Source organism: Gasterosteus aculeatus, chromosome 13 (assembly GCF_964276395.1).
Source record: "Gasterosteus aculeatus chromosome 13, fGasAcu3.hap1.1, whole genome shotgun sequence".
NCBI lineage: Eukaryota > Metazoa > Chordata > Actinopteri > Perciformes > Gasterosteidae > Gasterosteus > Gasterosteus aculeatus.
The window spans coordinates 3,100,531-3,113,472 of NC_135701.1; the positions used below are offsets into that span (position 1 = coordinate 3,100,531).

The 12,942-nt window shown below is 41.7% G+C and overlaps 13 non-coding genes across 13 annotated transcripts; all 13 read left to right on the forward strand.

Annotated features, from left to right (window-relative positions):
- The first annotated feature begins 49 nt into the window (after positions 1-49).
- Positions 50-132, forward strand: trnal-cag (transfer RNA leucine (anticodon CAG)). The gene has a single exon. It is a non-coding gene; the product is annotated as a tRNA-Leu (tRNA).
- Positions 133-834: 702 nt separating this feature from the next.
- On the forward strand, positions 835-917 carry trnal-cag (transfer RNA leucine (anticodon CAG)). Its single transcript has one exon. It is a non-coding gene; the product is annotated as a tRNA-Leu (tRNA).
- Positions 918-2,045: 1,128 nt separating this feature from the next.
- Positions 2,046-2,128, forward strand: trnal-cag (transfer RNA leucine (anticodon CAG)). Its single transcript has one exon. It is a non-coding gene; the product is annotated as a tRNA-Leu (tRNA).
- Positions 2,129-3,233: 1,105 nt separating this feature from the next.
- Positions 3,234-3,316, forward strand: trnal-cag (transfer RNA leucine (anticodon CAG)). Its single transcript has one exon. It is a non-coding gene; the product is annotated as a tRNA-Leu (tRNA).
- A 1,128-nt stretch (positions 3,317-4,444) lies between these two features.
- Positions 4,445-4,527, forward strand: trnal-cag (transfer RNA leucine (anticodon CAG)). Its single transcript has one exon. It is a non-coding gene; the product is annotated as a tRNA-Leu (tRNA).
- Positions 4,528-5,230: 703 nt separating this feature from the next.
- Positions 5,231-5,313, forward strand: trnal-cag (transfer RNA leucine (anticodon CAG)). The gene has a single exon. It is a non-coding gene; the product is annotated as a tRNA-Leu (tRNA).
- A 321-nt stretch (positions 5,314-5,634) lies between these two features.
- trnal-cag (transfer RNA leucine (anticodon CAG)) lies at positions 5,635-5,717 on the forward strand. The gene has a single exon. It is a non-coding gene; the product is annotated as a tRNA-Leu (tRNA).
- Positions 5,718-6,823: 1,106 nt separating this feature from the next.
- On the forward strand, positions 6,824-6,906 carry trnal-cag (transfer RNA leucine (anticodon CAG)). The gene has a single exon. It is a non-coding gene; the product is annotated as a tRNA-Leu (tRNA).
- Positions 6,907-8,437: 1,531 nt separating this feature from the next.
- Positions 8,438-8,520, forward strand: trnal-cag (transfer RNA leucine (anticodon CAG)). The gene has a single exon. It is a non-coding gene; the product is annotated as a tRNA-Leu (tRNA).
- A 703-nt stretch (positions 8,521-9,223) lies between these two features.
- On the forward strand, positions 9,224-9,306 carry trnal-cag (transfer RNA leucine (anticodon CAG)). The gene has a single exon. It is a non-coding gene; the product is annotated as a tRNA-Leu (tRNA).
- A 321-nt stretch (positions 9,307-9,627) lies between these two features.
- trnal-cag (transfer RNA leucine (anticodon CAG)) lies at positions 9,628-9,710 on the forward strand. The gene has a single exon. It is a non-coding gene; the product is annotated as a tRNA-Leu (tRNA).
- Positions 9,711-12,028: 2,318 nt separating this feature from the next.
- On the forward strand, positions 12,029-12,111 carry trnal-cag (transfer RNA leucine (anticodon CAG)). The gene has a single exon. It is a non-coding gene; the product is annotated as a tRNA-Leu (tRNA).
- Positions 12,112-12,432: 321 nt separating this feature from the next.
- On the forward strand, positions 12,433-12,515 carry trnal-cag (transfer RNA leucine (anticodon CAG)). Its single transcript has one exon. It is a non-coding gene; the product is annotated as a tRNA-Leu (tRNA).
- The last annotated feature ends 427 nt before the right edge of the window (positions 12,516-12,942 follow it).

Below are 12,942 nucleotides of genomic sequence, written 5' to 3' on the forward strand. Positions count from 1 at the left end.
ACGAAATCCAGATACTTTTTGTATTTTTCACTACTTACAGCATTTTCAAGTCAGGATGGCCGAGCGGTCTAAGGCGCTGCGTTCAGGTCGCAGTCTCCATTGGAGACGTGGTTTCGAATCCCACTTCTGACAGGATAGATTTGGTTCACTTGCTCGGCTGCCTGTATTGAGATTAGGTAAAGGCAACAATGCTGTAATGTGATTTTGTAAAGTATCAATAGTCCCGTCGCTAGAGTATAGGTATAAAGATGGCATTAATGTTACCAATTAAATGAATGGTAGCTGCACTGCTTTAAGGTAAGATGCTGCAATGCGGCGTCTAGACACAATATTCTATGTAAGCATATAATAACAAAGGGTAAAGCAATGACATATGCAGTGTACGAAATCAAGATACTTTTATAATTTTCACTACTTACAGAGGTTTCCAGTCAGGAAGGCCAAGCAGTCTAAGGTGCTGCGTTCAGGTCGCAGTCTCCAATGGACGTGTGCGTTGGAATCCAACTTCTAACACGGATTGATGTGGTTCACTTGCTCGCTAGCCTGTAAAGTGATTAGGTAAAGGCCACAATACTTTGCTGTGATCTTCTAAAGTCCTAATAGTCCCATCGCTAGAGTATTGGTATAAAGATGGCATTAATGTTACAAAGTAACATGCTAGAGGCTTTAACTTACATGAATGGTAGCTGCACTGCTTCAAGGTAAGATGCTGCAATGCGGCGTCTAGACACAATATTCTATGTAAGCATATAATAACAAAGGGTAAAGCAATGACATATGCAGTGTACGAAATCAAGATACTTTTATAATTTTCACTACTTACGGCATCTTCAAGTCAGGATGGCCGAGCGGTCTAAGGCGTTGCGTTCAGGTCGCAGTCTCCATTGGAGGCGTGGGTTCGAATCGCACTTCTGACAGGATAGATTTGGTTCACTTGCTCGGTTGCCTGTATTGAGATTAGGTAAAGGCCACAATACTTTGCTGTGATCTTCTAAAGTCCTAATAGTCCCATTGCTAGAGTATTGGTATAAAGATGGCATTAATGTTACAAAGTAACATGCTAGAGGCGTGCACTTGCATGAATGGTAGCTGCACTGCTTCAAGGTAAGATGCTGCAATGCGGCGTCTAGACAATATTCTATGTAAGAATATACTAACAAAGGGTAAAGCAATGACATACGCAGTGTACAAAATCCAGATACTTTTTGTAATTTTCACTACTTACAGAGGTTTCCAGTCAGGAAGGCCAAGCAGTCTAAGGCGCTGCGTTCAGGTCGCAGTCTCCAATGGACGTGTGCGTTGGAATCCAACTTCTAACACGGATTGATGTGGTTCACTTGCTCGCTAGCCTGTAAAGTGATTAGGTAAAGGCCACAATACTTTGCTGTGATTTTCTAAAGTCCTAATAGTCCCATCGCTAGAGTATTGGTATAAAGATGGCATTAATGTTACAAAGTAACATGCTAGAGGCTTTCACTTACATGAATGCTAGCTGCACTGCTTCAAGGTAAGATGCTGCAATGCGGCGTCTAGACACAATATTCTATGTAAGCATATAATAACAAAGGGTAAAGCAATGACATATGCAGTGTACGAAATCAAGATACTTTTATAATTTTCACTACTTACGGCATTTTCCAGTCAGGAAGGCCAAGCAGTCTAAGGCGCTGCGTTCAGGTCGCAGTCTCCAATGGACGTGTGCGTTGGAATCCAACTTCTAACACAGATTGATGTGGTTCACTTGCTCGCTAGCCTTTAAAGTGATTAGGTAAAGGCCACAATACTTTGCTGTGATCTTCTAAAGTCCTAATAGTCCCATCGCTAGAGTATTGGTATAAAGATGGCATTAATGTTACAAAGTAACATGCTAGAGGCTTTAACTTACATGAATGGTAGCTGCACTGCTTCAAGGTAAGATGCTGCAATGCGGCGTCTAGACACAATATTCTATGTAAGAATATACTAACAAAGGGTAAAGCAATGACATATGCAGTGTACGAAATCCAGATACTTTTTGTATTTTTCACTACTTACAGCATTTTCAAGTCAGGATGGCCGAGCGGTCTAAGGCGCTGCGTTCAGGTCGCAGTCTCCATTGGAGGCGTGGGTTGGAATCCCACTTCTGACAGGATAGATTTGGTTCACTTGCTCGGTTGCCTGTATTGAGATTAGGTAAAGGCAACAATGCTGTGCTGTGATTTTGTAAAGTATCAATAGTCCCGTCGCTAGAGTATAGGTATAAAGATGGCATTAATGTTACCAATTAAATGAATGGTAGCTGCACTGCTTTAAGGTAAGATGCTGCAATGCGGCGTCTAGACACAATATTCTATGTAAGCATATAATAACAAAGGGTAAAGCAATGACATATGCAGTGTACGAAATCAAGATACTTTTATAATTTTCACTACTTACAGAGGTTTCCAGTCAGGAAGGCCAAGCAGTCTAAGGCGCTGCGTTCAGGTCGCAGTCTCCAATGGACGTGTGCGTTGGAATCCAACTTCTAACACGGATTGATGTGGTTCACTTGCTCGCTAGCCTGTAAAGTGATTAGGTAAAGGCCACAATACTTTGCTGTGATCTTCTAAAGTCCTAATAGTCCCATCGCTAGAGTATTGGTATAAAGATGGCATTAATGTTACAAAGTAACATGCTAGAGGCGTGCACTTGCATGAATGGTAGCTGCACTGCTTCAAGGTAAGATGCTGCAATGCGGCGTCTAGACAATATTCTATGTAAGAATATACTAACAAAGGGTAAAACAATGACATATGCAGTGTACGAAATCCAGATACTTTTTGTAATTTTCACTACTTACAGAGGTTTCCAGTCAGGAAGGCCAAGCAGTCTAAGGCGCTGCGTTCAGGTCGCAGTCTCCAATGGACGTGTGCGTTGGAATCCAACTTCTAACACGGATTGATGTGGTTCACTTGCTCGCTAGCCTGTAAAGTGATTAGGTAAAGGCCACAATACTTTGCTGTGATTTTCTAAAGTCCTAATAGTCCCATCGCTAGAGTATTGGTATAAAGATGGCATTAATGTTACAAAGTAACATGCTAGAGGCTTTCACTTACATGAATGCTAGCTGCACTGCTTCAAGGTAAGATGCTGCAATGCGGCGTCTAGACACAATATTCTATGTAAGCATATAATAACAAAGGGTAAAGCAATGACATATGCAGTGTACGAAATCAAGATACTTTTATCATTTTCACTACTTACGGCATCTTCAAGTCAGGATGGCCGAGCGGTCTAAGGCGTTGCGTTCAGGTCGCAGTCTCCATTGGAGGCGTGGGTTCGAATCGCACTTCTGACAGGATAGATTTGGTTCACTTGCTCGGTTGCCTGTATTGAGATTAGGTAAAGGCCACAATACTTTGCTGTGATCTTCTAAAGTCCTAATAGTCCCATTGCTAGAGTATTGGTATAAAGATGGCATTAATGTTACAAAGTAACATGCTAGAGGCGTGCACTTGCATGAATGGTAGCTGCACTGCTTCAAGGTAAGATGCTGCAATGCGGCGTCTAGACAATATTCTATGTAAGAATATACTAACAAAGGGTAAAGCAATGACATACGCAGTGTACAAAATCCAGATACTTTTTGTAATTTTCACTACTTACAGAGGTTTCCAGTCAGGAAGGCCAAGCAGTCTAAGGCGCTGCGTTCAGGTCGCAGTCTCCAATGGACGTGTGCGTTGGAATCCAACTTCTAACACGGATTGATGTGGTTCACTTGCTCGCTAGCCTGTAAAGTGATTAGGTAAAGGCCACAATACTTTGCTGTGATCTTCTAAAGTCCTAATAGTCCCATCGCTAGAGTATTGGTATAAAGATGGCATTAATGTTACAAAGTAACATGCTAGAGGCTTTCACTTACATGAATGCTAGCTGCACTGCTTCAAGGTAAGATGCTGCAATGCGGCGTCTAGACACAATATTCTATGTAAGCATATAATAACAAAGGGTAAAGCAATGACATATGCAGTGTACGAAATCAAGATACTTTTATAATTTTCACTACTTACGGCATTTTCCAGTCAGGAAGGCCAAGCAGTCTAAGGCGCTGCGTTCAGGTCGCAGTCTCCAATGGACGTGTGCGTTGGAATCCAACTTCTAACACAGATTGATGTGGTTCACTTGCTCGCTAGCCTTTAAAGTGATTAGGTAAAGGCCACAATACTTTGCTGTGATCTTCTAAAGTCCTAATAGTCCCATCGCTAGAGTATTGGTATAAAGATGGCATTAATGTTACAAAGTAACATGCTAGAGGCTTTAACTTACATGAATGGTAGCTGCACTGCTTCAAGGTAAGATGCTGCAATGCGGCGTCTAGACACAATATTCTATGTAAGAATATACTAACAAAGGGTAAAGCAATGACATATGCAGTGTACGAAATCCAGATACTTTTTGTAATTTTCACTACTTACAGCATTTTCAAGTCAGGATGGCCGAGCGGTCTAAGGCGCTGCGTTCAGGTCGCAGTCTCCATTGGAGGCGTGGGTTGGAATCCCACTTCTGACAGGATAGATTTGGTTCACTTGCTCGGTTGCCTGTATTGAGATTAGGTAAAGGCAACAATGCTGTGCTGTGATTCTGTAAAGTATCAATAGTCCCGTCGCTAGAGTATAGGTATAAAGATGGCATTAATGTTACCAATTAAATGAATGGTAGCTGCACTGCTTTAAGGTAAGATGCTGCAATGCGGCGTCTAGACACAATATTCTATGTAAGCATATAATAACAAAGGGTAAAGCAATGACATATGCAGTGTACGAAATCAAGATACTTTTATAATTTTCACTACTTACAGAGGTTTCCAGTCAGGAAGGCCAAGCAGTCTAAGGCGCTGCGTTCAGGTCGCAGTCTCCAATGGACGTGTGCGTTGGAATCCAACTTCTAACACGGATTGATGTGGTTCACTTGCTCGCTAGCCTGTAAAGTGATGAGGTAAAGGCCACAATACTTTGCTGTGATTTTCTAAAGTCCTAATAGTCCCATCGCTAGAGTATTGGTATAAAGATGGCATTAATGTTACAAAGTAACATGCTAGAGGCTTTAACTTACATGAATGGTAGCTGCACTGCTTCAAGGTAAGATGCTGCAATGCGGCGTCTAGACACAATATTCTATGTAAGAATATACTAACAAAGGGTAAAGCAATGACATATGCAGTGTACGAAATCCAGATACTTTTTGTAATTTTCACTACTTACAGCATTTTCAAGTCAGGATGGCCGAGCGGTCTAAGGCGCTGCGTTCAGGTCGCAGTCTCCATTGGAGGCGTGGGTTCGAATCCCACTTCTGACAGGATAGATTTGGTTCACTTGCTCGGTTGCCTGTATTGAGATGAGGTAAAGGCCACAATACTTTCCTGTGATTTTCTAAAGTCCTAATAGTCCCATCGCTAGAGTATTGGTATAAAGATGGCATTAAAGTTACAAAGTAACATGCTAGAGGCTTTCACTTGCATGAATGGTAGCTGCACTGCTTCAAGGTAAGATGCTGCAATGCGGCGTCTAGACACAATATTCTATTTAAGAATATACTAACAAAGGGTAAAGCAATGACATATGCAGTGTACGAAATCCAGATACTTTTTGTATTTTTCACTACTTACAGCATTTTCAAGTCAGGATGGCCGAGCGGTCTAAGGCGCTGCGTTCAGGTCGCAGTCTCCATTGGAGACGTGGTTTCGAATCCCACTTCTGACAGGATAGATTTGGTTCACTTGCTCGGCTGCCTGTATTGAGATTAGGTAAAGGCAACAATGCTGTGCTGTGATTTTGTAAAGTATCAATAGTCCCGTCGCTAGAGTATAGGTATAAAGATGGCATTAATGTTACCAATTAAATGAATGGTAGCTGCACTGCTTTAAGGTAAGATGCTGCAATGCGGCGTCTAGACACAATATTCTATGTAAGCATATAATAACAAAGGGTAAAGCAATGACATATGCAGTGTACGAAATCAAGATACTTTTATAATTTTCACTACTTACAGAGGTTTCCAGTCAGGAAGGCCAAGCAGTCTAAGGCGCTGCGTTCAGGTCGCAGTCTCCAATGGACGTGTGCGTTGGAATCCAACTTCTAACACAGATTGATGTGGTTCACTTGCTCGCTAGCCTTTAAAGTGATTAGGTAAAGGCCACAATACTTTGCTGTGATCTTCTAAAGTCCTAATAGTCCCATCGCTAGAGTATTGGTATAAAGATGGCATTAAAGTTACAAAGTAACATGCTAGAGGCTTTCACTTACATGAATGCTAGCTGCACTGCTTCAAGGTAAGATGCTGCAATGCGGCGTCTAGACACAATATTCTATGTAAGCATATAATAACAAAGGGTAAAGCAATGACATATGCAGTGTACGAAATCAAGATACTTTTATAATTTTCACTACTTACAGAGGTTTCCAGTCAGGAAGGCCAAGCAGTCTAAGGCGCTGCGTTCAGGTCGCAGTCTCCAATGGACGTGTGCGTTGGAATCCAACTTCTAACACGGATTGATGTGGTTCACTTGCTCGCTAGCCTGTAAAGTGATTAGGTAAAGGCCACAATACTTTGCTGTGATTTTCTAAAGTCCTAATAGTCCCATCGCTAGAGTATTGGTATAAAGATGGCATTAATGTTACAAAGTAACATGCTAGAGGCTTTCACTTACATGAATGCTAGCTGCACTGCTTCAAGGTAAGATGCTGCAATGCGGCGTCTAGACACAATATTCTATGTAAGCATATAATAACAAAGGGTAAAGCAATGACATATGCAGTGTACGAAATCAAGATACTTTTATAATTTTCACTACTTACGGCATCTTCAAGTCAGGATGGCCGAGCGGTCTAAGGCGTTGCGTTCAGGTCGCAGTCTCCATTGGAGGCGTGGGTTCGAATCGCACTTCTGACAGGATAGATTTGGTTCACTTGCTCGGTTGCCTGTATTGAGATTAGGTAAAGGCCACAATACTTTGCTGTGATCTTCTAAAGTCCTAATAGTCCCATTGCTAGAGTATTGGTATAAAGATGGCATTAATGTTACAAAGTAACATGCTAGAGGCGTGCACTTGCATGAATGGTAGCTGCACTGCTTCAAGGTAAGATGCTGCAATGCGGCGTCTAGACAATATTCTATGTAAGAATATACTAACAAAGGGTAAAGCAATGACATATGCAGTGTACAAAATCCAGATACTTTTTGTAATTTTCACTACTTACAGAGGTTTCCAGTCAGGAAGGCCAAGCAGTCTAAGGCGCTGCGTTCAGGTCGCAGTCTCCAATGGACGTGTGCGTTGGAATCCAACTTCTAACACGGATTGATGGGGTTCACTTGCTCGCTAGCCTGTAAAGTGATTAGGTAAAGGCCACAATACTTTGCTGTGATCTTCTAAAGTCCTAATAGTCCCATCGCTAGAGTATTGGTATAAAGATGGCATTAATGTTACAAAGTAACATGCTAGAGGCGTGCACTTGCATGAATGGTAGCTGCACTGCTTCAAGGTAAGATGCTGCAATGCGGCGTCTAGACAATATTCTATGTAAGAATATACTAACAAAGGGTAAAGCAATGACATATGCAGTGTACGAAATCCAGATACTTTTTGTAATTTTCACTACTTACAGAGGTTTCCAGTCAGGAAGGCCAAGCAGTCTAAGGCGCTGCGTTCAGGTCGCAGTCTCCAATGGACGTGTGCGTTGGAATCCAACTTCTAACACAGATTGATGTGGTTCACTTGCTCGCTAGCCTTTAAAGTGATTAGGTAAAGGCCACAATACTTTGCTGTGATCTTCTAAAGTCCTAATAGTCCCATCGCTAGAGTATTGGTATAAAGATGGCATTAAAGTTACAAAGTAACATGCTAGAGGCTTTCACTTACATGAATGCTAGCTGCACTGCTTCAAGGTAAGATGCTGCAATGCGGCGTCTAGACACAATATTCTATGTAAGCATATAATAACAAAGGGTAAAGCAATGACATATGCAGTGTACGAAATCAAGATACTTTTATAATTTTCACTACTTACGGCATTTTCCAGTCAGGAAGGCCAAGCAGTCTAAGGCGCTGCGTTTAGGTCGCAGTCTCCAATGGACGTGTGCGTTGGAATCCAACTTCTAACACGGATTGATGTGGTTCACTTGCTCGCTAGCCTGTAAAGTGATGAGGTAAAGGCCACAATACTTTGCTGTGATTTTCTAAAGTCCTAATAGTCCCATCGCTAGAGTATTGGTATAAAGATGGCATTAATGTTACAAAGTAACATGCTAGAGGCTTTAACTTACATGAATGGTAGCTGCACTGCTTCAAGGTAAGATGCTGCAATGCGGCGTCTAGACACAATATTCTATGTAAGAATATACTAACAAAGGGTAAAGCAATGACATATGCAGTGTACGAAATCCAGATACTTTTTGTAATTTTCACTACTTACAGCATTTTCAAGTCAGGATGGCCGAGCGGTCTAAGGCGCTGCGTTCAGGTCGCAGTCTCCATTGGAGGCGTGGGTTGGAATCCCACTTCTGACAGGATAGATTTGGTTCACTTGCTCGGTTGCCTGTATTGAGATTAGGTAAAGGCAACAATGCTGTGCTGTGATTCTGTAAAGTATCAATAGTCCCGTCGCTAGAGTATAGGTATAAAGATGGCATTAATGTTACCAATTAAATGAATGGTAGCTGCACTGCTTTAAGGTAAGATGCTGCAATGCGGCGTCTAGACACAATATTCTATGTAAGCATATAATAACAAAGGGTAAAGCAATGACATATGCAGTGTACGAAATCAAGATACTTTTATAATTTTCACTACTTACAGAGGTTTCCAGTCAGGAAGGCCAAGCAGTCTAAGGCGCTGCGTTCAGGTCGCAGTCTCCAATGGACGTGTGCGTTGGAATCCAACTTCTAACACGGATTGATGTGGTTCACTTGCTCGCTAGCCTGTAAAGTGATGAGGTAAAGGCCACAATACTTTGCTGTGATTTTCTAAAGTCCTAATAGTCCCATCGCTAGAGTATTGGTATAAAGATGGCATTAATGTTACAAAGTAACATGCTAGAGGCTTTAACTTACATGAATGGTAGCTGCACTGCTTCAAGGTAAGATGCTGCAATGCGGCGTCTAGACACAATATTCTATGTAAGAATATACTAACAAAGGGTAAAGCAATGACATATGCAGTGTACGAAATCCAGATACTTTTTGTAATTTTCACTACTTACAGCATTTTCAAGTCAGGATGGCCGAGCGGTCTAAGGCGCTGCGTTCAGGTCGCAGTCTCCATTGGAGGCGTGGGTTCGAATCCCACTTCTGACAGGATAGATTTGGTTCACTTGCTCGGTTGCCTGTATTGAGATGAGGTAAAGGCCACAATACTTTCCTGTGATTTTCTAAAGTCCTAATAGTCCCATCGCTAGAGTATTGGTATAAAGATGGCATTAAAGTTACAAAGTAACATGCTAGAGGCTTTCACTTGCATGAATGGTAGCTGCACTGCTTCAAGGTAAGATGCTGCAATGCGGCGTCTAGACACAATATTCTATGTAAGAATATACTAACAAAGGGTAAAGCAATGACATATGCAGTGTACGAAATCCAGATACTTTTTGTATTTTTCACTACTTACATCATTTTCAAGTCAGGATGGCCGAGCGGTCTAAGGCGCTGCGTTCAGGTCGCAGTCTCCATTGGAGGCGTGGTTTCGAATCCCACTTCTGACAGGATAGATTTGGTTCACTTGCTCGGCTGCCTGTATTGAGATTAGGTAAAGGCAACAATGCTGTGCTGTGATTTTGTAAAGTATCAATAGTCCCGTCGCTAGAGTATAGGTATAAAGATGGCATTAATGTTACCAATTAAATGAATGGTAGCTGCACTGCTTTAAGGTAAGATGCTGCAATGCGGCGTCTAGACACAATATTCTATGTAAGCATATAATAACAAAGGGTAAAGCAATGACATATGCAGTGTACGAAATCAAGATACTTTTATAATTTTCACTACTTACAGAGGTTTCCAGTCAGGAAGGCCAAGCAGTCTAAGGCGCTGCGTTCAGGTCGCAGTCTCCAATGGACGTGTGCGTTGGAATCCAACTTCTAACACAGATTGATGTGGTTCACTTGCTCGCTAGCCTTTAAAGTGATTAGGTAAAGGCCACAATACTTTGCTGTGATTTTCTAAAGTCCTAATAGTCCCATCGCTAGAGTATTGGTATAAAGATGGCATTAATGTTACAAAGTAACATGCTAGAGGCTTTCACTTACATGAATGCTAGCTGCACTGCTTCAAGGTAAGATGCTGCAATGCGGCGTCTAGACACAATATTCTATGTAAGCATATAATAACAAAGGGTAAAGCAATGACATATGCAGTGTACGAAATCAAGATACTTTTATAATTTTCACTACTTACAGAGGTTTCCAGTCAGGAAGGCCAAGCAGTCTAAGGCGCTGCGTTCAGGTCGCAGTCTCCAATGGACGTGTGCGTTGGAATCCAACTTCTAACACAGATTGATGTGGTTCACTTGCTCGCTAGCCTTTAAAGTGATTAGGTAAAGGCCACAATACTTTGCTGTGATCTTCTAAAGTCCTAATAGTCCCATCGCTAGAGTATTGGTATAAAGATGGCATTAAAGTTACAAAGTAACATGCTAGAGGCTTTCACTTACATGAATGCTAGCTGCACTGCTTCAAGGTAAGATGCTGCAATGCGGCGTCTAGACACAATATTCTATGTAAGCATATAATAACAAAGGGTAAAGCAATGACATATGCAGTGTACGAAATCAAGATACTTTTATAATTTTCACTACTTACAGAGGTTTCCAGTCAGGAAGGCCAAGCAGTCTAAGGCGCTGCGTTCAGGTCGCAGTCTCCAATGGACGTGTGCGTTGGAATCCAACTTCTAACACGGATTGATGTGGTTCACTTGCTCGCTAGCCTGTAAAGTGATTAGGTAAAGGCCACAATACTTTGCCGTGATTTTCTAAAGTCCTAATAGTCCCATCGCTAGAGTATTGGTATAAAGATGGCATTAATGTTACAAAGTAACATGCTAGAGGCTTTCACTTACATGAATGCTAGCTGCACTGCTTCAAGGTAAGATGCTGCAATGCGGCGTCTAGACACAATATTCTATGTAAGCATATAATAACAAAGGGTAAAGCAATGACATATGCAGTGTACGAAATCAAGATACTTTTATAATTTTCACTACTTACAGAGGTTTCCAGTCAGGAAGGCCAAGCAGTCTAAGGCGCTGCGTTCAGGTCGCAGTCTCCAATGGACGTGTGCGTTGGAATCCAACTTCTAACACAGATTGATGTGGTTCACTTGCTCGCTAGCCTTTAAAGTGATTAGGTAAAGGCCACAATACTTTGCTGTGATCTTCTAAAGTCCTAATAGTCCCATCGCTAGAGTATTGGTATAAAGATGGCATTAAAGTTACAAAGTAACATGCTAGAGGCTTTCACTTACATGAATGCTAGCTGCACTGCTTCAAGGTAAGATGCTGCAATGCGGCGTCTAGACACAATATTCTATGTAAGCATATAATAACAAAGGGTAAAGCAATGACATATGCAGTGTACGAAATCAAGATACTTTTATAATTTTCACTACTTACAGAGGTTTCCAGTCAGGAAGGCCAAGCAGTCTAAGGCGCTGCGTTCAGGTCGCAGTCTCCAATGGACGTGTGCGTTGGAATCCAACTTCTAACACGGATTGATGTGGTTCACTTGCTCGCTAGCCTGTAAAGTGATTAGGTAAAGGCCACAATACTTTGCTGTGATTTTCTAAAGTCCTAATAGTCCCATCGCTAGAGTATTGGTATAAAGATGGCATTAATGTTACAAAGTAACATGCTAGAGGCTTTCACTTACATGAATGCTAGCTGCACTGCTTCAAGGTAAGATGCTGCAATGCGGCGTCTAGACACAATATTCTATGTAAGCATATAATAACAAAGGGTAAAGCAATGACATATGCAGTGTACGAAATCAAGATACTTTTATAATTTTCACTACTTACGGCATCTTCAAGTCAGGATGGCCGAGCGGTCTAAGGCGTTGCGTTCAGGTCGCAGTCTCCATTGGAGGCGTGGGTTCAAATCCCACTTCTGACAGGATAGATTTGGTTCACTTGCTCGGTTGCCTGTATTGAGATGAGGTAAAGGCCACAATACTTTCCTGTGATTTTCTAAAGTCCTAATAGTCCCATCGCTAGAGTATTGGTATAAAGATGGCATTAAAGTTACAAAGTAACATGCTAGAGGCTTTCAGTTGCATGAATGGTAGCTGCACTGCTTCAAGGTAAGATGCTGCAATGCGGCGTCTAGACACAATATTCTATGTAAGAATATACTAACAAAGGGTAAAGCAATGACATATGCAGTGTACGAAATCCAGATACTTTTTGTATTTTTCACTACTTACAGCATTTTCAAGTCAGGATGGCCGAGCGGTCTAAGGCGCTGCGTTCAGGTCGCAGTCTCCATTGGAGACGTGGTTTCGAATCCCACTTCTGACAGGATAGATTTGGTTCACTTGCTCGGCTGCCTGTATTGAGATTAGGTAAAGGCAACAATGCTGTGCTGTGATTTTGTAAAGTATCAATAGTCCCGTCGCTAGAGTATAGGTATAAAGATGGCATTAATGTTACCAATTAAATGAATGGTAGCTGCACTGCTTTAAGGTAAGATGCTGCAATGCGGCGTCTAGACACAATATTCTATGTAAGCATATAATAACAAAGGGTAAAGCAATGACATATGCAGTGTACGAAATCAAGATACTTTTATAATTTTCACTACTTACAGAGGTTTCCAGTCAGGAAGGCCAAGCAGTCTAAGGTGCTGCGTTCAGGTCGCAGTCTCCAATGGACGTGTGCGTTGGAATCCAACTTCTAACACGGATTGATGTGGTTCACTTGCTCGCTAGCCTGTAAAGTGATTAGG